This window comes from Canis aureus, chromosome 24 (assembly GCF_053574225.1).
Source record: "Canis aureus isolate CA01 chromosome 24, VMU_Caureus_v.1.0, whole genome shotgun sequence".
In the NCBI taxonomy this organism is placed as follows: domain Eukaryota; kingdom Metazoa; phylum Chordata; class Mammalia; order Carnivora; family Canidae; genus Canis; species Canis aureus.
Window position 1 is genome coordinate 4,155,951 of NC_135634.1, and position 25,502 is coordinate 4,181,452.

Here is a 25,502-nt window from a genome sequence, read left to right on the forward strand (position 1 = left end):
TTTAATTGGGAACCTAACCAGGGAACCCAAGGCCTTGAGATTCCTTTGTGCTGTCTCAAGTGATTGACATATGACTCTTTTGAGGTCTGGTGAATCTCTGGGATTTTCTGGTAACCATCAAAGGGAGATACTCCCTAACACCCCAGAGCTAGGGAGACTAATATATTTTCTTTTCTGTTTTTACTATCATATCTCTGTTTCCTTGGGATGGGTAGGTGCCTGAGTCAGGACTATGTTGTCTTTGGGATTTATGGGAGCCCAGAGATTTATGGGAGCCCAACTCTGGGCCTTTCCCTTATCTTTCCCTGACTAGCCCCATCTATCCCTAACATTCCCACATCAAAACTATGCTTTAAAAAATGTATAACAGGTGGAAAATAAGAAAATATGAAAATCTATGAAATATAAGAGAGAGTTCATAATTAAATGCTAAATTCATCAGCAATGTCAGCTAGAATCGGTGAGAATGAGAAAGATCAATTGGGTTACCATTATTAGCACAGGTTATATGAAAAACGTACTCTCAAAAAGAAGCTATTCCTCATGAGGAAACGACAGAGATATAGGAGGAAATAATATGTCCTCTATAAAGTTTGAGTGAAGAGACCTGAGTTCCAGCTTTTGGTTAATAATGAACAAAGCTTAATATCTTTGGTGTTTGACCCTGTTCTCATCAAAAACAGAAAAACAAAAAAACCACCACAAAACATTCCAAAACCAATCTCCAGGACAAGCCGACCTACACTTCTGTGAAAGAAGTGGAACTTCCCAAGTGTGAAATGTTCTAACATCTCTGTGGCAGGTGCTCCTACACCTCTGAGGGCTGCCATAAATGCCTCAAAGTGGAAAACCACATAGATTAGAGAATAATATGATAAGGACATCTACAAAGTTTATAGCTTATATACAACACTATAATTTGACCAAATGGGGAATGTATTTTGTTTTTCTTTTTTTAAATTTAAATATATCCCCCATATAACATTATGTTAGTTTTAGGTGTACATACAATGTAATGATTTGATATTTATATATATTGCAAAATGATCATCAGAGTAAGTCTATTTAACATCTATTACCATTCATAGTTACATTTTTTTTCCCTTATGGGATGCCTGGGTGGCTTAGCAGTTGAGCACCTGCCTTTGGCCCAGGGCATGATCCTGGAGTCACGGGATCGAGTCCCACATCAGGCTCCCTGCATGGAGGTACTTGTCTTTCTCTGTCTGACTTACTTCACAAAGCATGATTGGATATTTAGGGTTTCTTCCATGTCTTGGTTATTGTAAATAATGATTCAATGGGCATGAGGGTTGCAGGTATCTTTTTAAGCTAGTGTTTTTGTTTCCTTCAGGAAAATATCCAGAAGTGGAATTGCTGGATTACTGATGTAGGCAGGCTGGGTCAGAGGACCCAGAGAGTGGTCCCACAGGTCCACCTGAGAGGTTCCCTGACTACATGCAGGATAAAAATCAAACATAAGCCAGTAGGAGATGGGAGCAGATTTTATTGAAGGTATAAAGAGTGCAAAGATACAGAGTGTCCAAGAGACTCAGAAAGGAAAGGAGAGAGAGTCTGGTCTTTGCTTAAGGTCTTGGGTTTTTATTGAGGATTATCATCTGATGTATGTGTCCTCTCAGGCATCCAGGAACTGGTTAGAACAAAAATGAGTGCCCAGGTATCCTTCATAAGTCAATCATTCCTTGGAGCCAGTGGATTTTAGGATCAAGATGTCTAGCTCCAGCAATCTGGAATGAGCATATGATGGCTTTGTCTGGTCATTCTCACTTGGTTCTTCCTTAAATGTTATCTATTCTAAAGAGATCACTATCTTCTTGTCACTTATAAGGATTTAGGCTATGTGCATTATGGGGCATGTGTAAAGTGGGGGTGCAGGTTCTAGCAAGAATAGAAGGAGGAAAGGAGAAAAAATCAGATTTTTATGAAGTCCTTCAGTTTCCCTATCTCAGTATGGTTAGATTATTGAAAAGAAGTTGTTAAAAAAATAGTTTTTAAAAGTCTCATGGAATAATGAAATGAACTGGACATTAAAACCTGACTATCTGGTTTCAATTCTGGATCCATGTCTATTTCTCCACTTCCTTAATCTTGATAATCTTCCATGGGTTGAGTTCCTTCATCTTTGATTTGAGACAATCCCATCTATAGAGGCCACTTTTAGGCAAAGAGACTTAAGCAATAGATTATAGACAGGCCCATGAGGTAACCCACCTCAAAATATCCATAAGGCCCTAACTGACCAATGAGCTACTTACAATCAGGCACAGTTACCAAAAAAAGGAAGAATTCCATAGGTCGTCATACCTCCTCATCTTTCCCCTTTAAATACAGTCCCCACTTGCTACCTCCTTGCAGACAGCCACTCCTCTGCTGTCCCTGCCAGCAGCTCCCTTGTGGCATATTCAATAAATTTCAATCTCCTTTTTTTGGCCTCAGGTGAATTCTTCCACCTCTTGCACCATGGGCTTCCACATGATAGTCATCCCACATTTTGGAACCCCCGTCTGATCAAGAGACCTCCCCATTAGGCATCATGCCATCTATCTCAGGACTATTGTAAGCATTAAATCAGACACAGTGTAAGCAGAAAGAGTACTCTCCGGATAAAGACAGAAAGACATAGCTTTCCTGACGTAAGAAAAGTCATTGCAGCCCCTGGCCATCTTGTGAAAGAATGTAAGAGCAAACAGCCACCATCAGGCCAGGAGATAGTGTACTTGAGGAAGGAGAAGGAAAGCTGAGGGCAAAGCACAAGCCAACACCTCACCATACCCATCCTCCAAGGTGGGATATATGTGACATTCCTCAGGCACTGCTGGCTGCCCTAGAACAAAGAAAAGGGACAAATGATTAACTGATAGAGATTACAGTCCTGTAGGACATGAGTTTCAGTTTGCAACTGTCTTAACAATTTACCAGAAAAAACAATCTCCAGAAACTTATACATTCAACATCACCTCCCTTCCATAGGTTAGAAAACTTTTTTTACATATAGTAAATATATAATATATAAAGAAATATATAAAATATAAATATATAAAGAAAGTAAAGCAGCAGTTGCCAGCACAGCCTTCCAAGAAAGCTGCCTTCCGGAAACAGAATGGCTCCCCCAAGGGACCTGAGACTCCCGCCATGTCCCCCCTTGATTCCAGCCAGCCCCCACCAGCAAAGAGGAGAAAATCTCAGTCCAGGGGCAGCAGCCATCCAGTGTTGTCTTAGATGAATGGCTGGTACTAGACTGGGGTGGCTTACTGCTGTTGGCACAGGGTTGGAACTCTTAACCTCTGTGAGGCTGGTATCCCCACTGCGTATGAAATCTAATACACATTTTATAATCTCTGAAAAAAATATATAATTACGTATTAATTTCAGAGGTAGAGTACAGTGATATAGCAGTTGCATATAATACCCAGTGCTCGCCACATTATGTTCCTCTTTTTTTTTTTTAAGATTTTATTTATTTATTCATGAGAGACACACAGAGAGAGGCAGAGACACAGGCAGAGGGGGAAGCAGGCTCCATGCAGGGAGTCTGACGTGGGACTCAATCCTAGGTCTCCAGGATCACGCCCTGGGCTAAAGGTGGCACTAAACCGCTGAGCCACCTGGGCTGCCCCATCATGTTGCTCTTTAATGCCTATCACCGAGTTACCCCATTTCCCCACCCACTTCCCATCCAGTAACCCTCAGTTTGTTTCCTATAGTTAAGAATCTCTTATGGCTTGTCTCCCTCTCTGATTTTATCTTATTTTATATTCCCCTCCCTTCCTCTATGATCCTCTGTTTTGTTTCTTAACTTCCACACATGAGTGAGATCATGTGATAATTGTCTTTCTCTGATTGACTTATGTCACTTAGCATAATACCCTCTAGTTCCATCCACATCATTGCAAATTGTAAGATTTCATTTTTTTTGATGGCTGAGTAATAATTTTTTGATGAAAAATATTTTTATATATATCAACTATATATATATATATATATATATATATATATATATATATATATACACCAACTCTTTTTTATCCACTCATCTGTTGATGGAAATCTTGACTCTTTCCATAGTTTGGCTATTGTGGACCTGGCTGCTATAAATATTGAGGTGCAGGTGCCCCTTCAGATCACTACCTTTGTATAGGATAGAAAATCTTAATAACTGGTTATTCCTCACAGCCCCAGGGGAGCTCTTACTGTACTCAGGCCCTGTCCCCATGCTTTAATAAAACGACCTTTTCGCATCAAAGATATCTTAAGAATTTTTTCTTGGCCATCAGCTCCAAACCCTAACACTCCAAACCACTTATAATCATATTTAAAAGTGAGGATGACCTGAAGCAACTCCTAAATTATCTTTGTGGGATCTAAACCCCTTTGGGCACTCATATACTAGACCAATTGGGGTCAGAGAATTGATGATGCTGACCCTTCCCAGGCCTCAAGACTTTGACCTGGATTCAGTCACCTTAAGATGACTTTTTGCCTCAATTCCATGCAGTATTACCCACACAAGGCCCTTCATGAATGTGTATGCACCCTCAATTTTGTTGTTCAGGGAAACACGGCCTTGGGAAAGATACCCAGGGTACTCTTTTACTTGTTGTGAGTAAAAGCCTTCCTTTTCTAATCTTCAGCTTCGATTGTGTCTTTTGACTCACATCCACCAAGAGAAAAACCCAGTTTTGGGTAACAACTATACACAAAATGCTGGACATATTTTCTGATATATACTAGGCTTTCAGAAATACTAACTTAGCTTTTTGTCGTAAGTAAAACAAAAGACTTACTTAGCCTACTTAGCCTGTCTTAGACTACTATAGCCTAAGAGAGATGAGTGAATTAGTAGAGAAACTGGGAAATAGACATCAATTAAAAGGTCATAATTTTCAATCCTACAACAGCCAATAACTTCACTTTATTACTTCATTGCTACTACTTTTTTCCAGATCCTTAGTAATTCCTTTACTAAGATAGGATACTAGGATAATATCTACACAAATCTTCTGATCCTATATTCATCCTCCTTAATGCATCCTACATACTAACATACTCACTTTTAAAACAACATCATGCCTTCCAGGCCCACGTAAAAAGCTTTGCCAGATTTTATTTTTCAATACTCCAAACCAAAATAAAAACATCGACTTCAAAAAATTCCAAGATGGTAACATGAAAACTTTCTGAATGTACCTCCTCCCATAGACATACCAAATCTACAGCTATATAGAGAGAGAGCCATTCCCTCTGAAAGAAATCCAGAACTTGTTAAGTGGCTCCTACACAACAGATGAATGAGAAATTACCATCACCCACATCAAAATGGGTAGGAAAGGCTGAGACACACTCTTGACACAAACCCCACCACCTGCAAAACACCATATAATTGGGAAGAAACTCCCAACTTCCAGCTTCTCCCTATGGAGCAAAGGGTTTGGATGCCACATTTAGGCCTCCAAGTTTAAGACTCCCACCTGAAAGACTCCCCACAAAAAACATCTAACTCTGAAAGCCAATGGGGCTGTGTCCATGAAACACACTAAACCATAACAGGCAAACAAATAGTTCTTAACAGGCTAACAAGTATGTATGTAAAAAATAAATTAAAATATTTATGTAAGAATCTTATTAAATGGGGATGTCTGGGTAGTTTAGTGGTTGAGCACCTGCCTTTGGTTCAGGTTGTGATCCCGTGGTCTTGGGATCAAGTCTTGCATCAGGCTCTCCACAAGGTGCCTGCTTCTCCCTCTGTCTATGTCTCTGCCTCTCTCTCTGTGTCTCTCATGAATAAATAAAATCTTTTTTTTTTTAAAGAAGAATCTTATTAAATGGATGAAGGAGAATCAGGGGAATGGGAAAAGAGGCTAAGAGGTACAAGATTTTTTTGAGGTCTGATTAATATGTCTAAAATTACATTATAGTGAATGGTTGTACAAGTCTGTAAATATTGAATCAATATACTTTAAATGGGTAAACTTTATGCTACATAACTTATGCTCAATAAAGCTGTAAAAAATAGTTATTATAATAAGTTACTTTCAATAAAAAAGCCAAACTGTAAACACCAATACAAAAAGAGAATTGTCATATTTCATCAATTCTAAAATGCACATATTGCATTTTCACATCTCTGAAATCAGGATGCATCTTATCACCAGTGTTGGCTTATAATCACTATCATCTAGGCATGATACAATGAAATTATGATTATGATGAAATTATCACTTCCTCATGTCTCACATGTATGAACTTGCTCATATCTGTTCATTTTAGTTACATGCTTTGTTTGTACTTCATGTATTTCATATAATTTCCACTTACAGTATTTTAAAAATATTGCATTTATTATTATTTCATCTTCTTAGAGTCAAGAAAAGAGCAGCACAGATGGAATTTGGTATTAATGAAACAAATATCATCGTAGGAGGACTAATAATAATAATATATATGTAATATATATGTTTTTGTTTTGCAAAACAAAACAAAATCCTTTAAGGATTCTAAGGCAAGTACCCATTAGTTAGAATCTTCATTTCATTTTGAAAGAACATGTTCATTTCTTCAGAAGGATTCTGAATTGATTAGCCCCTCGTGATGACTGATACTAGTACAAATTGTGAAGGGGATATTCTTACTGCTATTTTTGGTGATCAAGTAGTTTATTCTCGGTGCCCAAGATTCTCCAGTTTTTTATCCGTTTACTTATTTACTCATACTCCTAGTCTCATCCTCTTTTTTCAAAAATTAGTATCTTAGTAGTAGACTCTAACTGCAGAGTAAAGTGGAAGGAGGGTCTAAATTCTCCAAGGTGTCCACTGGGACTCCCACTGTCCCTCTGGAACTCAAGGTAAGAGGTTACTTGAATTTTTACTATAGTTTCTGAGTCACTTAAGTTTTCCCTGAGGGTAGTCAATCAGCCTAAGGTAAATTGTTAAGTGACCACTTGCATCTGCAACTGGATTTTTTGGCTTAAAATTAAGATTATAATTTCATTTTTATAACTTTAAGAATTTCTTGTTTAATATGTAATGTTTAGTCTCCATATTTTCTGATTCTGCCACCATTTTAGTACATAATAATCAAGACGACAATATGTGCAGTTTGGACAAAACTCATTTTTTCCCCCAATTTTCTATAATATGCATGAATTAATCATGGTTTTGAGAGTTTTTAAAAAAAACCATACAAATGTTTCGTAACTTTTGTAAGAGCGGATTATAGGAAATTTTCATCTTCCTAATTTGAGGTCAGAATTTTTTTACACATAGAATCTTACCTTTCTAATCAACATAAATCATATATTATTTTCCATATTAACATCCTAATGAACATTGCAAAATAGAGAAGGAAAATAGGAAAATGCCTGGCCAAATAATACACTGACAGTGAAAATAATAAATACTTGATCATTCAAGAAGTTGAGGAAATAGAATTTTTCAGCGCTTTTTCCTTCCCCCCTAACATATCAGGTAGGAAGAAAATAAAAACAACACAAAATAAATACATCTTAAATATTTACTGTTGTTGTTAGCCTAAAGTTTTTGCTTAGGGATTTCGTTCCTTGTAGAATTACTGGAAAATTGTGGGACAGAACTTGAAACCTGAAAGGAAGAATCATATGTTGGGCATAAACCCTGGAGTGTCTCACTCAGCAAAGAAACACATCTCAGCCAGCCACAAGTGTTTACCACATGACCATGTGTGTCTGATGACAGTCCGTGGTTGGCTCAACCCATGGTTTATTGGTTTCTTGAATATTTTACACAATGAATGCACTTTCTCCAAGCTTCTCCACCCATAATAAAGAATTTTCATTACTATATTCCTCAAACATCATCTTTACTCCAAAATCAGGCTATGGGTTTTTAGTTGCCCTGCTGTTCTGATGATCCTAAATTTTGTGATTTTGCTTTTTCTACTTCATAAAAGTTTCCTCCAAGAAACATCATTTACATGATTGATGGCAGCTAATGGGAATTTAGGTCCATATCCAGTGATCTGGAGGGAGCAGGGGAAAGTAATAACATGTTATCCAGTGGGCACTGTCCCTAACCTCATAACTACTGGTACCACAGAAAATTATTACATAGTAAAGAATCAGTAAACATTTATTGAGGAAAAGATTCTGTGCTAGCTCAAGATATCCATAGAATAAAAATGTAACTAGTCTATAAAGCTGTAGACAAAGAAAAACCTGGTGTTAAAAAGCTCTCCATCAGTCGAAACAAAGGATAAAGGTACAAAATGTCTTTTGCACTGGTTAGAACACATATTGGTAAGTCACAGCTCAGCAGAGTTAGGACTTCATCTTTGTATTCTAGACATTGCATTTCTATTTATACTGAGGATCTTTTATTCTAGTCCTTCAGGGAAAGAATTTGCATCTAATTTCTGACACTTTCTTTCTTAAGGCAAATTTATAAATCCCTCTGTACACCCATATCTTACCTTGAGATTATTAAAGAGATTAAATAACATTACACATATGAAGAATGCAGCAGATGGGTTTTAAAGAATTTTAGTTTACCTCTTGTTGGGAAACCTGACAGACTTTTAGCACCAAAGTTACAGACTAGGGAAGATCAGGGTGACGGGCACTGAGGGGGGCACTTGATGGGATGAGCACTGGAGGTTATGCTATATGTTGGCAAATTGAACTCCAATAAAAAAAATCCTTTCTTTCCTGAAAATCTGAAATTTATTTTATCTCTATGGTTTATAGACTGTTTCTTGAATCCATCTTGTCCTTGTTGACTTATACCTTTATGGAAGAGGCATAAGAACAAAGGCTATAGAAGAGGAGATGTCAGCACTGGGAAATGAAAGCACAGATTTGGACCTCCTGATGACAACATCAGGATCTGAAAGATAATGGATCAGTGCTTTCACTAACAACAGTTCAATATCTTTCAACCCTAAAAGCTATACCCTGTCAAGCCATCCATCAGTTGCGAGAGGAAAATAATGACATTTTGGAACATACTAATGCTCAAAGTATTTTCCTCCCATGGACCCTATATCAGGAAGTTACTAGATAATATATTATACAAGGAAATTAGCCACAGAAAAGGAAGACATGGAATTAGGAGATGAGAAGAAGTACAGACAAAGGTCAGGAGTGCCCCCAGTGAGGTGAAAGATTTAGAATAAAAGTCTTTCAGAGGGTCTGAAGAATAGTGAAGCAGAAAAATAAGAACTCCAGATAGAATTTCTTCTTGAAAAGGACGAAATAGATTAAAGACCTCATATGCCTATAGATAAGAAAAGAGAATCACACTTCCGACAGAGAATTTACATGTTAATTCTGTATGGATAGGGCAGCCCTGGTGGCGCAGCGGTTTAGCGCCGCCTGCAGCCCGGGGTGTGGTCCTGGAGACCCGGGATCAAGTCCCACATCAGGCTTGTTGCATGGAGCCTGCTTCTCCCTCTGCCTGTGTCTCTGCCTCTCTCTCTCTCTCTCTCTCTCTCTCTCTCTCTCTGTGTGCCTCTATGAATAAATAAATAAAATCTTAAAAAAAATTCTGTATGGATAATACTAAGCTAAGAAAAAACAAACAATAACTCCATGAAACATACATTTTTGTTCAAAAAAAGCAACTGTAGTCAGTAGCTTAACTATGGATTATAATTATACATTCATAATCTATAGTATAACCAGCTGAGAATGCGAATCTAATAAAAATTAGAATGAGATTCCTCTAGAGCTGAGAAAAAGTATATGCTTATGAGGAGGAGAAAAGCTGGGCCATAAGAGTTTGATCCTATTTTCTGTTGTATGAAGTCAGTAAGTGTTTCCAACCAAAAAAGCCAGGAAATAACAGTATCAGAATGTTCCTTAGTAACAGGGATTCAAGTGCCAAAAGAATTCACTAGACTAGTTGAAACTGTTTGTAGAGTAGCAACTGGGAATAGGAAGAAGAAACTATTATTCTTCATGAAAAGTCCTGTCTAGAAGTAATTGCCTTTGTAAAATTTTGTGCATAAGTTTGATAATAAAAGTTATGTCTAAATAAATGAAATTTTATTTACAAGTTAAATTAAATTTGAAAATTAACATTCTTAAGATAGATAGATAGTTCTTAGAGATATTCCAGATCTCTGATTGAGACATAGTGGAATTATTCCTCTCCTCGAGTCCTTTTTCTCAGGTATCTTCCTAAGGAGCCATAGACTGAATTATCAACTCTCCTTGCTACTCAAAATGTAGGCCCCTGATCAGAAACCACTGCATCATTTAGGAGCTTGTTAGAAATGCAGAATGTCAGGACTCATCTCAGTTATATTGAATTGAAATCTGCATTTTAACAAAATCCCTGTGTACGTTAAACTTTGAGAAGCATAGGTCCAGGTGACTCTGCATTGGTCCCCTTATCTCTAGGTAAAATATTTAGTCCTCTCTCATAGAGTACTTTGGAAAACTCTAAAGTGTAGCACATAAATTTGTTTGATACATACTTATAGAATGAAAGGTTAGTCAAAGCAACACTGGAATAGTCTAGTTACCTGATGTTTTCTAATCAGATGTTTTTTCTTTCAGTGGAAGGGTTATGCTTGCAAAAATTTCTCCTAATAAAATCGCCATTGATGATCTGGAAAGCAATTTAATTTACTCAACCTAGAACAGGAAGTGGTTTGAACAAAACTGAACTTCAGTGTTACCAGATCTAGAAAGTCTAGGGACTACTGCACAGAAAATGTAAGGAGACACTTAATCTGATCTAAGCACTGAATGGATGGCTCATTATCCTGATTCCTCTCCAGATATGGCTCATCACACAAACCAGCCAACCATATGATTTGAGTCAGAGTTAGAGTCCACATCAATATCCAACTAATGCCCTCTTCGTAGTCCTAAAGATGTTTAGGTTAAAATAAATACTGTTCTACTTTGAAAACCTGGCAATTCCTAATTCCAAACCCCAATTCTTAATTGTTAGGTAGAAAAAAAATTTATTCATAGGAGATTTTAGTTCTGTGTTCATCTGTAGAACATCTCCACTTGTTACAATTTTGCCTTAATAAACAAAAATAAGCATGTCCCTAATTGGGAAGGCCCATGAAACCAAATAAACTAAATCAATCAAAAGATTAGAGAGAGGGAAAAAGAAACATTTTTAATTTATTCACAAATAAAAATATTCTTAAAATTAATACTAAACTTTCACACTTTATCAAATACCTACCACAAACCAAATACACTGCTAAGCAGAATGTACAAAACCACAATCCCTAGCCTCAATAGATGTGTGAATACAGTATCACTGAATTGATGCGAGAATGAACAATTTTGCAATGAGCCAGATGATAAAATACTTTTCCATACACAAAATTTTTGTCATCTGAGTACTCTGAAAGAAGAGTGGCAACACGGGAAGCTGTAATGAAGGAAGGGAAGGAAGGGAACGAGAAGAAGAGATGGCAAATGCTGTAACCTTGATAAAACCACAATCAATTCGGCATGGAACATACAGTGTTTATGCAGAAAGGAGTAGAAAGGAGACAGACTTTGAAGCCTCCTGTGAGCTGAACTCCAAAGCTTAGAATTCATCCTTTAGCTTAGATGATGACTGGATATTGAAAGATTTTAAGCAAAGAAGATGGATGGGATCCACTTAAACATTATACTCTCTTGGAAGCTGGCTTGGCAGGGGGAGTCTGGTTCTTAAATTATTCTTGGTTCCCTTGGTAATACTCTCACAGTAAATGATTTACTATAATTACAGACGATTAGGGAATACTTTGAGACATTAATCTTTGTTAATTTGTATTATACATACATTACACACAAAACAACACAAAATTCTTCTAGTGAAGGAGAAGGGGTTAGGTGTGAGTGGGAGAGCTGGCCCAAGAATTGCATGGAAGATCTGAGAGTCACTAAGCAGACCTGCAGATAAATGGAGGATATCTCAGGGTAGCCTTACTCCACCACCAGTACCTCTCCATTTCAGTAATGATCTTGCCTCCGAATTCCCTGAGAAAATCAAGGCCTTCAAGCATGATCTCCCTGAGTTTCTTGCTCCCTATTTTATATCTGGAGCAACTTTCTCTTCATTTTCCACCAGGCTCAGGGTGGTGGAGGGGGGAAGAATAGTTTCATGCTTCTCTCAGGCTCATCCTCTGTGTAGCAATCTAGTAAGATAATCATTCACTCAGCCCTGTTATTTTCATTTATTCTTTCTCTATTAGCATCTGTTTTAAAGATTCTCATTTATATCTCATATTAATAAATATCCTCCTGGCCCATGCATTTTTCTCTGCTGGATGTTCTTTCTCACATTTTTATTTTATTTTATTTTATTTTATTTTATTTTATTTTATTTTATTTTATTTTATTTATTTCACTTTTCTTTTAAATCAAAGATTGTTATATAGTAGTCCACTCTTAACTCTATTGCTTTCCTGTCATTTGTTAACTTCTGCTCCACTTGTCCAGTGACACACATTGGTAACATGAACTCTTCTTAACTCTTAGGCCCTCCAGTAAAGACCAAAAGGAGATGAAAGTTCATCTGTCTTGAAGTTGGTATCATATCACTTGTTGTTTATACCATCTGACCTTCTTAATGAGGTCTTCTACTCACTTTGCTTTCATCTTCAAGCTCCAGTTTTATTTTGCTTCTTCCTATGACTTTTCATTTCAGTAATAACAATCAACCTACCATTCCTTGAACAGTTAGTGCCATTATATGCCTTAGACCTTTGCCTTTGTTCTTTTCTCTGCAGTGCTGCATTAGCAATTTTTCTGTAAAAGACCAGCTCAAGTATTAGCTTCTCCAAGGGGCCTGCCTTAACATCCTCAGGCTAAGTTGGAAGGCGAGCTCAAGGGTTTCCATAATACTGTGTGTATATTTTAATCTCCATTTTCATCTCAATGATTTCATCTCAATTTTCACATTCTTAATAGCTTTGAAATTGTTTGTTTATTTGATTGTACCTTCAATACAGTTGGTATTCCATGAATCTCTGCATCCTTATCACAGAAAACAGACTACATGGAATGTAGCAAGCACTCAGTAAAAGCTTGTGGAATGTGCGAAGTTAACAAAGTAGAATAATTTAGTAATAATGGAAAGCTACTAGAAGTTTTGCATGGAGGAGTTATAGGACTTTGTGACATTAAATCTGGAAGTGTGTGAAACAAAGATTTGAGTGAAAAAAGAGTCAGAAAAGCAGTATCAGAGCCAGGATAACCTGGGAGGAAAGGTAGTAATGTCACACAGAACAGGAAGAGAGACTTCTGAGAATTTAGTAATAGTCAGCTATATTCCTGTAATAAGGCCAGAAGAGACAGGCAGAAAACAGACTGTGATAGGCTGAATAATGACCCCCCAAAAGACTCATGTCCTAAGCCCCAAACTCTGTGACTATGTTACCCTACATAACAATAGTCAATGACTATTTGACCAATAGTCAAAAAGACTTTGTATGTGTGATTAAGTTAAAGGTCCTAAATTGAAGAGATAATCCTCACTTACTCTTGTGGATCCAATGCCATAAAAAAGATTCTTATAAGAAGAAGCCAAGAGGATAAGAGTGAGAATTAATATGTGACATTAGAAGCAGAAGTCACAGGGATGCAGGGCTGCAAGCCAGGGAATGCAGGCAGTCCCTAGAAAATGAAAAAGGCAAGGAAAGAATTCATACCTAGAATGTCCAAGGAACACAGGCCTGGCAACTGAGTTTTAGATTCTTGAATTCCAGAACTGTAAGAGGATACCTTTCTGTTTCTGTAAGCCACTGTTTCATGACATTTTGTTATGACAGCAATAAGAAACAATACACAGACACTAAGAGTGTAAAAGGGTTAAAGGGAGAGAGCAGGTGTAAACAACATGGGTGAAAAAAGCCTCTTAGTGAATGAAAAAAAAATAAGATAAACATTGGGAAAACAAATCACAGAGGCTTTTATTCACAGGAGAAACTTAGATATGTTCAAAGGAAGAAAAGAAAAGCAGAGATGGACTTATCAAAGATTTTGAAGAGAAACAGTGTATGTGAAGGGATGAATTTCTAATGGAAACAGAAGAATACTGTAATGAGCATCCCTACCACATGCTTGCTTTGCGGCAGTCATTGACAGACATGGTTCTTCCCACTTTACAGAGGCATCTCAATAAGTCCTTAGAATAAACTGTTTATAAGAAAATTATGACTGAGGAAGATTACATAATTTGCCCAGGCTATACACATTATAAATTGTGGAGCAGGACCCAATCACAAAGTCCATGCTCTTAACTCCTCCAAAGGACATGAAAAGTTAGCCCTGCTGTCACGAGCTGACTCCTGTCCTTTGAGTCGGGAGAGGAGGAAGTGAAAATGGGTCAAGGATTAGATGTGTTTTGGATATAAAAGAAAGAAGATGAAAATGTACTTAATAAAATAAAAAAATATATAAGCTAACTTTTAAAGTGTGAGGTCAAGGGATCCCTGGGTGGCGTGTGATCCTGGGATCGAATCCCACATTGGGCTCCTGGTGCATGGAGCCTGCTTCTCCCTCTGCCTGTGTCTCTGCCTCTCTCTCTCTCTCTGTGTGATTATCATAAATAAATAAAAATTTAAAAAAATTAAAGTGTGAGGTCAAGATACAAATATTTTCCCACTGAATCACAATACTCAATCAACTCTTTATTTTTATACAGTTCTAACAACTACTGAATGGTCAAGAGTTTCAGTTCAACCAAATTTTCGAATTTTTTCCTTAAAAGAGAAAGAAAGTAAGAAACAAAGAGTGTTCAGGTCGCGTCTTAGTCAAAATAAAGCACATTTCTAGTGAGTTTCAAAAGTACAAGTTATTTTCCCACATCTGTAAGCAATAGATTTTACTCAGTGTGAGAAAATGCAACCTACTTAGCAGAACACAATGTAAATTGACTTATCTGAATGGTATTTTGTGCTTCTAATTTGGGAAGGTGCTTGGTTTAACAATTTGTCTGTATCCAAAAAAGGAAAAGACTATAATAAGAATTGGATAAATACAGAGAACAGATATACAGATATTTTCACTAAGAATTTTTTAAAAATATTTAAAATCTATACTTTAAGTATCCACATATAATTCTAATTTTTAAACAATTAGATTAGATTCATGTAACAAATATGAAGTGGTTGGATTTGGGCTAAGTTTTGAAGACAATTTAAAATGCAGATCAGTTACAAAGATGATGTAAGTCAGGAAAACATTTTAAATGAATGGGCCACTTTGAGCAGTTGTATAGAAGTAATAATAAGACAGAGTAAGGACTTCAAGGAAACTGTTGCATAAAAGAATTGAAATTTGTACTGAATTAGAAAGAACAGAATTGTATCTTCAAGAAGTAAAATTATGATATAGACCACAAATATAAAAAGATGCACCAAACTTTATAGGAAAAAGAAAAAGCTTAACATTGTAGAATAAATGGAGGATGAAGAACAAAAGCGCAAACTAAGAATTGCAGGTGCTCCTACAGGAAAATAGAGTAAGTGAACCAGAAATAATAACCAAAGATATAATGAAAAACACATTGCTGAGTTTTAAAAAGTGACCTAAGTGTGTAGATTAAGATGTTTTATTATATTCTGAGGGGGGAGGAGAATGAAAAGAAAAAACCCTCAAATTAGACACATCCTGGAAAAATAGCCTATCTAGTTTAAGATTAAAAGTATACTTCCATGCATCCATGCAGAAATGGAATTTTCAAAAACCGTGAGGATCTATTGAAGAACAAAACTCAGGAACTCCACAAGAAGCTTTTCAAAATTCAGGTAACAACAGAGAAAGCTTTAGCGCAAACATGGGCTTTTAAAAGCATGTGATTTTGGTCATCCAGCCACACCACTGGAGTTTATCTCAGACAGCAAGAAAATTTCAGATACTTTGAGACTCTGAAAATATATCTCCTCTGTAACCTTCTTGAATAAAACAAAGCAAAAGCTCTAGCTCCAACTGCACAAGAGTTGCATTACTGTCTTGCACCTCTTTATACAGGCCTTCCTGAAATAACTGTGTGGATATTTTTTCTCACTCATCATCCATGCTCAAGCAATGAGTGCTATAGTCACACCACAAGTTTGCTCACAGCTTATACGATCACTACTGCCTCTGGACCACTAACTGCTGATATGTGGGGAGCTTGCTTAGACCTGTTGTCAGAGAGCACTTTATACCCAGTCCTAACTGGAACTCTGTTTACAAGAAGTGCTCGCATTTCTCTTGCTTATAGTTTGACTCTCTTTACTCAGTCTTACTCTAGCCATAGCTTTCTGCTGGTATTACTGGCAGGTTGAGTCTGCAGTGGTGATGATAGGGGTCGGGACTGTCCTATGTCAAGGCTTCCATGTTCCCACAGCACCTGTTTTCCTTCACCAAAAGACATATAAGGGTGCAACTGCCTGTTAAAGGTTTCCTACTACTCTTACCACACTCACACAGTCTTTGCAAACCAGTGCCCAGAGGAGCTCTCAACACAGAACATATTAAGAACACTTTAATATCTGTATATTAGCCAGCTGTTATTTCATTTTATTTTGAATTGACAGAGACTTTGGTAGCTCGTGTTGTGGTATTCCAGAATTTGTGCTCCTGATACATTCACCATATATTACACAGTGCCCTGATTAGTAGGCCTAATTGTGGCCAATTTGTTACTATCATTTACTTACACAGAGATCTTTTTCCTTTTATTGAAAAACACTATATTCCTTATATAATTGGGCCCCAGTATGTCACTTACATGTAGCATTCAAGTTACGTAGTTTAAAAGTTTTTTGATAACTTAGTCAATTCTGACCATGTTAAGGCACACAATTAATATGCCATAATCAGGGAAGCTAAGAGAGTAGACGGAGACAGGTGCATGCTGGAGCTGGCTCATGGCAGCTCATGAGAACCAACTATTAAATTTTCAGGAGTTTTAAGAGCTGGTTGCTAATCATAAAATTAATTTAAAAGATCATATAAAATTACAATGAAATCAATTACATTAAAAACAAAGATAACAAATACTCCAAACTCATCATTTTCTATTTTTTTACACACTTCACTATTATCTATGTTCTTGAGTTTATTTAAATTCATTTTATGATAGATATACAATAGGCATCTCTTTCCAGCTCTTCATTGCTGCCCATACTTACCTTGGTTCACATATCCAGCACTCATATGTTGGATTTCATCATATTAATTTGAAGTTTTCCATATTTTTAGTCAATATGGTGGTTCATAACAAGATCTTAATTCTCTTGAGAGCAAGACTGAATCTTCTCTTTACTTGTATCAGTTCCATCGAAGAGAATGAACAACAAGTGCCATTTAAGTCTTCTGCTAAACAGGCTTCATTGAGGACTCAAAAATTTGGAGTTCCTTTTCAGCAAAGAGGACCAAATTCTCTTAGCACAAAGAACTGGATAGTTTAAGCTTCTGATTCTTCATCTTAGGGGCTGTTCAAACTGATGTAAGACCATAAGTGAACAGTCAGAAAAGAATTCTTGAAGGGAACCTAGGTGGCTCAGTTGGTTAAGCATCTGCCTTTAGCTCAGGTCATGATCCCAGGGTCCTGGGATTGAGCCCAGAGTCGGAGTTAAGTAGGGCTCCCCACTTAATGGGGAGTCTGCTTCAATCTCTCCCTCTGCTCCTCCCTCTACCCCTGCTCATGCTCTCTCTTTCTCAAACAAATAAATAAAATCTTTAAAAAAAAAGAATTCTTGAGATGTTTTTGGTGCAAAAAGGTGCTTTTATTATACCACAGGGACAGGACTTGTGGCAGGAAGAGCCACGCTTTTGTTGAATGAAGCTGGTGGTTAGATGCTTAGTGTTCTGCTTAGTGTTCAAGGGACATGCAAGGAGTTTTAGATCATAAATGTTTTCTTCAAATTTTTACTCATACGACTACCTTTGCAAGACTTCTCTGGTGCTTACCATTCAACTAGATATTAACTATCCATGAAATGTACAAGCAGTCATGAGACCCTTTAAGAATGTAGCAACCAGGATATATTTAATCCTTATTGGAACTATGCAGGCTATAGGTCAGCCTTCTGGGCTAAAGGTTAATATTTTTCTGTTTCTATCCCTCATCACAAGCTACCACCATTGTCTAGAAGTTTGATTCTTTCACGAGTTGAGATTTTCTGGTTAGTCTGAGAATTAGAAGAGGAAGAGCCACAACAAAAAACTGAGAACAATGAGAAGAAAGGGAACATGACAGGAAAGGATGCAACAGGAGCATACCTAGCTGATGAAAGAACAGCAAATTAGAAAGTTTAAAGGAAAAAAATAGGAAATTGGGAAAGAAACATATATTTTTAAATATATACATACCTTCAAGATGAAGTCAGTGGTTTTCCACAAAAGGAAAGAGTGTTGGGTGCATCATTCCTATTTACGCCACCACTTTCTTCCTCCAAAGCTTAAGCTTGTGACAGGAGGCTGTTCTTATCTCTAATTGTTTATGGAAATGAAACACTTCTTAGCTCATATGCTTATTTTATCTAAAATTCTGCATATTTAACTTATCTTTCTCCTGAAGGTTTTTTTTCCTTCAAGTTTCCCAGACTTTTCCTCAGAGTTTTCTAATGTATCACACAGACTCTTGAATCATTTAGTCTGAAATCTGGATAATTCTTCTCATCCCACTCTTGCTCTTCACAGAATGAATAAAAAACAGAATTTCATTACTTCTTGTAAGCTAATTAAGAGACACTGAAATGAGGACAAATTGGGCTAAAGGAAAAGAAGAAAGTACCACAGATGCATTTATAGTTTCTTGTACCTTTAATAAATAATTTTAAAACAAAAGTTCTATCCTGGATTTCCTGTAGTTGTGGTCTGTAGGCATCTTTGCATACTCTAATCTTGGAGGATTTTTCTGCAAGCACAAACTGAAGCCACTATATGAAATTCTCCTTACTTGTCATCTCTCTACAGGAATATTTATGTGCACTCAAGTCAGTGCTATTGGTTTTTTTTTTTTCATGTCAGTATTACTGGATTTTCCCTTCTCTCCAACTTCTGCTTGCAACAGCCTGTAAATTGGATTTGTGCTGTACTATGTATAATTCCATATGCAACATGGTTTAGATCTTGATAAATGAAGGATACTGCCAAGACTGCATGTCTTCCATCCTCAATTAAAGTTTAATTTACTGAGAACCCACTACACATTCAGCAGTAGTTTTAGGCATGCCAGGATAATATTAATAAGATACCATCTTTACTTTCATGATTCAAATTGTATCAGGGAAGAGACAATTATAGTGCAAAACAGAATCTTTTATGTGAAGTTGAAATATTCAGTTAAGAAAGAAAGTCTTAATGGATCTTAAAGTAAACACAAACCTATGCACAAAAATAGTTTTCCATCACAATAGATGACCATTAAGACAGTGAAGGGAATTATAAAAAAGAAGGGAGACTTAAACAACATGATTTGGTTGCATGAAGCTATGAGTCCTCTGTTCTGTGTGTTAAAAGGATGACTAAGAGCAAATAATTCAAAGTAACTCTTCCCAAGTACTTCTAACGGCCAAATGCTAACTATTTGGGACATAGAAAACTGAAAGAAGTACAACAAATAGAAAGGGACATGAGAAATAAGAAGCAGTGCAAAATTCCCATGCTTACTACTCTATCCTAAGAAGGGATGGGATTAGATAAATATGTTTGGAAAACAAAGCATAAAGAGGGGTATTTCTGTGTCATCAAAGGCTACTCTATTTTCATTACAATGTTAGCAAAAACTAAAACACTTAAATATCTCACCTTCAGATCCTGGCAGTCCCATCTTAATGTAGGAAAACATTAAACACTGATTAATGTCAGTGAACTGGAAATCTAATCCTTCTCCTTTCCTCTTCTTACTCTGATCATTTTTCAAAATGTTTACATTTATTAATGGAATAACTTCAGGGCAAACTAGAATCTTGAGCCAAAAATATAGTTATATGCTTTAATGGCATTTGATTAGTTTTATAAGCTCAACATTTTGTTAGGCACAGGTAACTTTAACATAAAGATACATAAAAGTAAAAAAAAAAAAAAGGATTTGTAGGACATAGGTTTTATTGATCACTGCCTTTTTATAATTATTCGGCTTTCAGAAATCAATTATCCTTGAAATAAAAAATAGCACTTTTTAAGATCTTAGAGATTCTTCATTTTCCTTTAGATTAGCTTCAATAGATTACATTTATATTAGTTTGCTTAATCACATTAATTACTATGTGTTTTGACTGAGCAAGAGTAAACATACTAAGAAATTTACCAATTCTTTTACTATAGTATTAAGTCAGCAAAAGGGAAAAGACAAATGAAACTTAGTTAATTATGAATTTTATATGGAATAATACCAGATACATATATACCATTTTAGCATGCACTATGAGACAAATATGCTGCCTTGATTAGTCAGCTCAACGACTTTTTGATGAAGATATTGTTAGTATATTTTATATATACAAACAGTGTTAAGTTGCTCAAAGTCATATTCAGTAAATGATAGAGGCAAAGTTCAGAACCAGGTCTGTCTGACCAGATCTGCTCCCTAATCAATCTATTTAAAGTAAAAATGTATCTGTTCCTTTTCTTTTCCCTTTGTTTTTATTTATGGAATAAACCATGGGAATTTATACTTTATTTCTTCAGAGTAAGGAAAATAAGTCAAAGTTATCATAACACCAATGGTCAATAACCCATTCTTTGGGTTGAAAATTTTTTTATCAGTCTAGCTGACAATACTGACAATTTATTAACTTTTCAGGTTCAAATATATCAACCTTGCACTAATGAACTAAATTAAAAAAAATCTTTCCAAGTATTAACTGTGCACTAGGTTTTTGCAAATTTCATTCTTTCATTTCCAATGTTAGAAAAGTTTGATTTAATCAAATGTTAAGGAATCAGAAGAAACTGAAGAAATGTTTGAAGAAATGATTAACATGCTTATATCATTAGAAATATTTTTATTAAAAATGAGGAGGAAAAGCTTAATGTTATTCCTTATCTATCACTAAACATACCAAGAGAAAACATAAGGTATTACTACATAAAAAATATTACCGTTTTTTAAACTAGAGCTCCAGTACTGGGCAGGCCTTCAACTGTTGTTTTGATGTGTAATTAGTAAAAAGCCTAGAGTTAGTGAGAATTTTGTCTGCATTAACGTAGCCACAACTCCACTTAGAAGTCAATCTGAACTTTGAAAGAGATAATGAGATTCACAATAAATAGAACTTCCTCTGCATGTTCAATTTCTGACTGTAAAATCCCAAAAGAAGAAAAGAAAAAGTGAATAACCCTTAACAGCAATTTTTTGTTCTTAAAAGATAAATAGTATTCTCAATGGAATGAATTAATTTAAGAAGCCTGTTTACAATCTTCACATGCTCTTTAGTTGGAAAAAAAAGTGCTGGAAGTAGTGAATATTTAAATTTGTACTTTGATTCAGGATATGGGCCCTCACTCAAATATGAAGGTCTTTTGTTAGTCATTTCCCTCTCTCAAAGAAGTGAGCGATATTCTGAAAATTAGCTAACAAAATTCTTGGAAAAATATATGATTCATAGAGAACTTTCCTTAAATCATAATTTTCTTACATACTTTAAAATGAGGAAAACAATATCAGTTTAATAATCCATTTTGTTTTCACACTAATCGCGTTAATGGAAGTAAAACCGAAGCATAAATAGAATTGTTTTTCCTAAGTCATAGCAGAAGAGAACACTATGAAAAAAAAGATGATAACACAGTATTCAAATACTGTTCAAATGCTTTGGAAATGTGTGCCAGCTACCCACTTTAAAATCTAGGGGGGGCGGGGAATTTGTGTTATTTTTTTAGACTTTTTATTCTTAAGACTTAATGTCTTAGATGTTATAGACATGCTTACATTCTATAAAATAGGAATATGATTTGTCTTAACATCACAGAAAGCCAAAATGAAACATTCAAATACAAAACTAGAAAATTACAAAATAGTTGTAGGTCTAATAAATGTCTGTAGGACTTGAAAACTACAATGGTGATGAAAGAAATCAAGGAAGATATAAAAATAGAGAGACATACTGTGTTTGCAGATTGAAAAACTCAACATAGTAAAGATGTCAGTTCTCTCCAAATTACAGGTTTAATGCAATTCTTATCAAAATCACCACAAAAATTTTTGTATATACAAAAAAAAAAAAAAACCTATTCCAAAACTTATATGGAAAGGTCAAGAAACTGGAAACCTAAATCATTTTGAAAAAGCAGAATAAAGTGAGAAGTATCTGACTACTAAATTTCAAGACATTATATAACTATGACAATTAAAAATGCATGGTACTGGTAGAAAACTGACACATAGATCAATGAAGTAATACAGACAACCTAGAAATAGATCCCCAAAAATATGCCCAACCCATTTTTGACAAGTGTTCAAAATCAATTTAATAGAGAAAAGATAGTCTTTCAACATAGTGCTGGAGTAAATGGACATCCATAGGCAAAAAAGTGACCCTTGACCTTAATCTCATGCTTCATATAAAATTAACTCAAAATTGATGATGAAATTAAATGTAAAACTATAACACTTTTAGGAAAAACTTCGGAGAGTATCTTCTGGATCTAGGTCTAAGCAAAAGGTTATTATTATTATTATTATTATTATTATTATTACATTTTACTATTATTATCAAGGTATAGTTGACACACAGTATTATACAATGTATATACAATGCCAAATGTACAACCCAGTGATTCAACAATTCTATACAAAAAGGTTTTTAGAATTGACAACAAAAGCATGATCCATATGAGAAAAACTGATAACTAGTCATTACCAAAACATAAAACTTCTGCTCTGAGAAAGACCCTGTTAAGAAGGTGAAAAAAGAACACACAGAGAGAAACTATTTGCAAACTATGTATCTGACAAAGGACTAGCATCTAAAATACATGAAGTCCCAAATCTCAGTAATGAAAAAACAAATAATCAAATTGGAAAACAGGCAAAAGACATTCTGAAGAGACACTTCACCAAAGAGGATATACAGATGGCAAAATAAGTACACGAAAAGATATTCAACATTATTAGCCATCAGGGAAATGTAAATTAAACTTCAATTGCTACACACCTATTAGAATGGCCAAAAAAAAAAAAAAAAAAAGTGAAATGCCAAAGGCTGTAAGATTGCAGATAAAATGGATTGCTCGCTCATACATTGCTGATGTGGGATGTAGATTGATAAAGCCACTCCGGAAAATTATTTGACAGTTGTTTACAGATTTAGTATGTAACTATCATACAATCTAAGCAACTGTCATCCAGGCTTTCTATTCTAGAAAATAAACAGTTATGCTTACACAAAAACAAGTACGTGAATGTCATAGAAACTTTATTCATAATAGTGAGAAAGTAGGGATCCCTGGGTGGCGCAGCGGTTTGGCACCTGCCTTTGGCCCAGGGCGCGATCCTGGAGACCCGGGATCGAATCCCACGTTGGGCTCCCGGTGCATGGAGCCTGCTTCTCCCTCTGCCTATGTCTCTGCCTCTCTCTCTCTCTCTCTGTGACTATCATAAATAAATAAAATTAAAAAAAAATAGTGAGAAAGTAGAAATAATCTAGTATCCGTCAACAGTGACTATTTAAACAAATGAGATACATCCATATCATGGAATATTCACCAATATTCAGCAATTAAAAAAAAAAAAACCCAAACTGGTGATACATGCATCACCTTGAATGGATCTCCAGAGAACTATGCTAAGTGCAATGGACAACAACAAATGGCTAACATATGATATGACTACATTTAGATAGCCTTCTTGAAATGACAAAATCATAGGAATGAAGAAAAAATTAGTGGTTCCTGGGGTTTAAAAATGAGACAGACAGGAAAAGAGGGAGAGAAAACAAATGGATATGGTTATAAAAGGACAACATATGTTGAGAAACATGTTCTGAATCTTGATGAATCAATGTCAGTACACTGGTTGTGAAATTGTACTAGTGTCTGTAAAATACTACCATTATGGGAAACTGGGTAGAGGACACATGGAATGTCTATTTTTTTTTTTTTTAGTACCACATGAAAATCCAAAATTACCTCAAAATTTAAAACATAATTAAAAGTAAAAAAATCAAATCTGAACATAAAATAATGTAGCTTTGAAAATTTAGAAGAATTATGCTTCTTTTATCTTTTTTTTAGAGTTTTTATTTTGTCCAGTTACTTAACATACAGTGTTATGTTAGTTTCAAGTGTATAATACAGTACTTCTAAATAACATATGTGCGAAAAAAAGATATCATAGTGAAAACTAGAAAATATAACTAAATAATAAGAATAATACTAATTATTAAAATTTGTCACATAACTACAGATGTAATTAGAGTGAAAACTATGGTTTTAAATTCTTTTTTTTCTTCTCTTTTTTGAGAGAGGGAGAAAGCACATGCACAGGGGGTGAGGAGGGGCAGAAGGAGAGGGAGAGACTCTTAAGCTGACTCCATGCACTGAGCATGGAGACCCACACCGGATTTGATCCCACAACACTGAGATCACAAACTGAGTTTAAATCAAGAGTTGGATACCTAACCAACTAAGACATCCAGACCCCCTATGGTCTTAAACTCTTACGTTACTAAAGAAGAAAAGCAGAAAAATAAGACCTGAACTTCCATTTAAAAAATTTTTTAATATATTGAATGACATAAAAGAAAGTATAAGAAAGGAGCAAATTAAAATAATAGCAGAAATTAATGAAATATAAAACAAAGATAAAATAGAAATAGCTAAATCAAAGTTTATTTGTAGAATATCAATTAAAAAATAAATATTCTGAATGATTAATCAAAGATGAAAGAGCAAAGGAAAATATTAAAAATATAGGGAATTAAAATGCTGATGACTTATAGTAGAGATGGTTAAAAATATAAGCAATTACTATGGATGACTATTTACCAATAATTCAAAGACTTAGAAGAAATGATTAATATTGTAGAAGAAGGCAATTATTATATTGACTCAATAAGAAACAGAAAGTGAGGATAGATTTATTTATTTATTTATTTATTTATTTATTTATTTACATAATTTGAATTACATGGTAAAACTTCTATCTTCATATAATTCTCCCTGAACTGTGGCAAAGATCTGATCTGTCATACTCATCCCCTGTCACAGTGCAGAGTTAAGGAGGGTATCTTGCAGAATTTTGGCCTGAATCCATCTCACAGTAGGTATTTTCCTAGTCTCAGGATATATAATGGAAATAAACAAATCTAGTAACTGACAGAATTACAATACTGGTCCCAAGACCCGCATGGGAAGGGATAAATAGAAGCCCTTTTTGGCCTGTGCAAGAGTGATAGGACTCCTAGAGAACATCCTGGTACAGATTTCATCGAAGATAACCAGGTCATGATGACAGTTGTATCTTTACTACAGCCAATTAATAAAGTTTGCCATTCTGTGGCAAGGATAAGAGTAAATCTTTAAAGCTTTTCCTAGGGCTATATGTGTGCCG

At 35.5% G+C, this 25,502-nt stretch overlaps 1 protein-coding gene across 1 annotated transcript in view; it reads right to left on the minus strand.

Annotated features, from left to right (window-relative positions):
* Window positions 1-1,487: 1,487 nt before the first annotated feature.
* The window catches only part of LOC144296591 (uncharacterized), a 429,705-nt gene continuing 405,690 nt past the window's right edge, over window positions 1,488-25,502 (minus strand). Inside the window, exons 9-11 of the mRNA XM_077869690.1 lie at window positions 18,317-18,436; window positions 17,134-17,445; window positions 1,488-2,845 (exon numbers count right to left, since the gene is read on the minus strand). The gene's annotated coding sequence lies outside the window, so the exon portion shown is untranslated. The remainder of the gene's footprint in view (window positions 2,846-17,133; window positions 17,446-18,316; window positions 18,437-25,502) is intronic.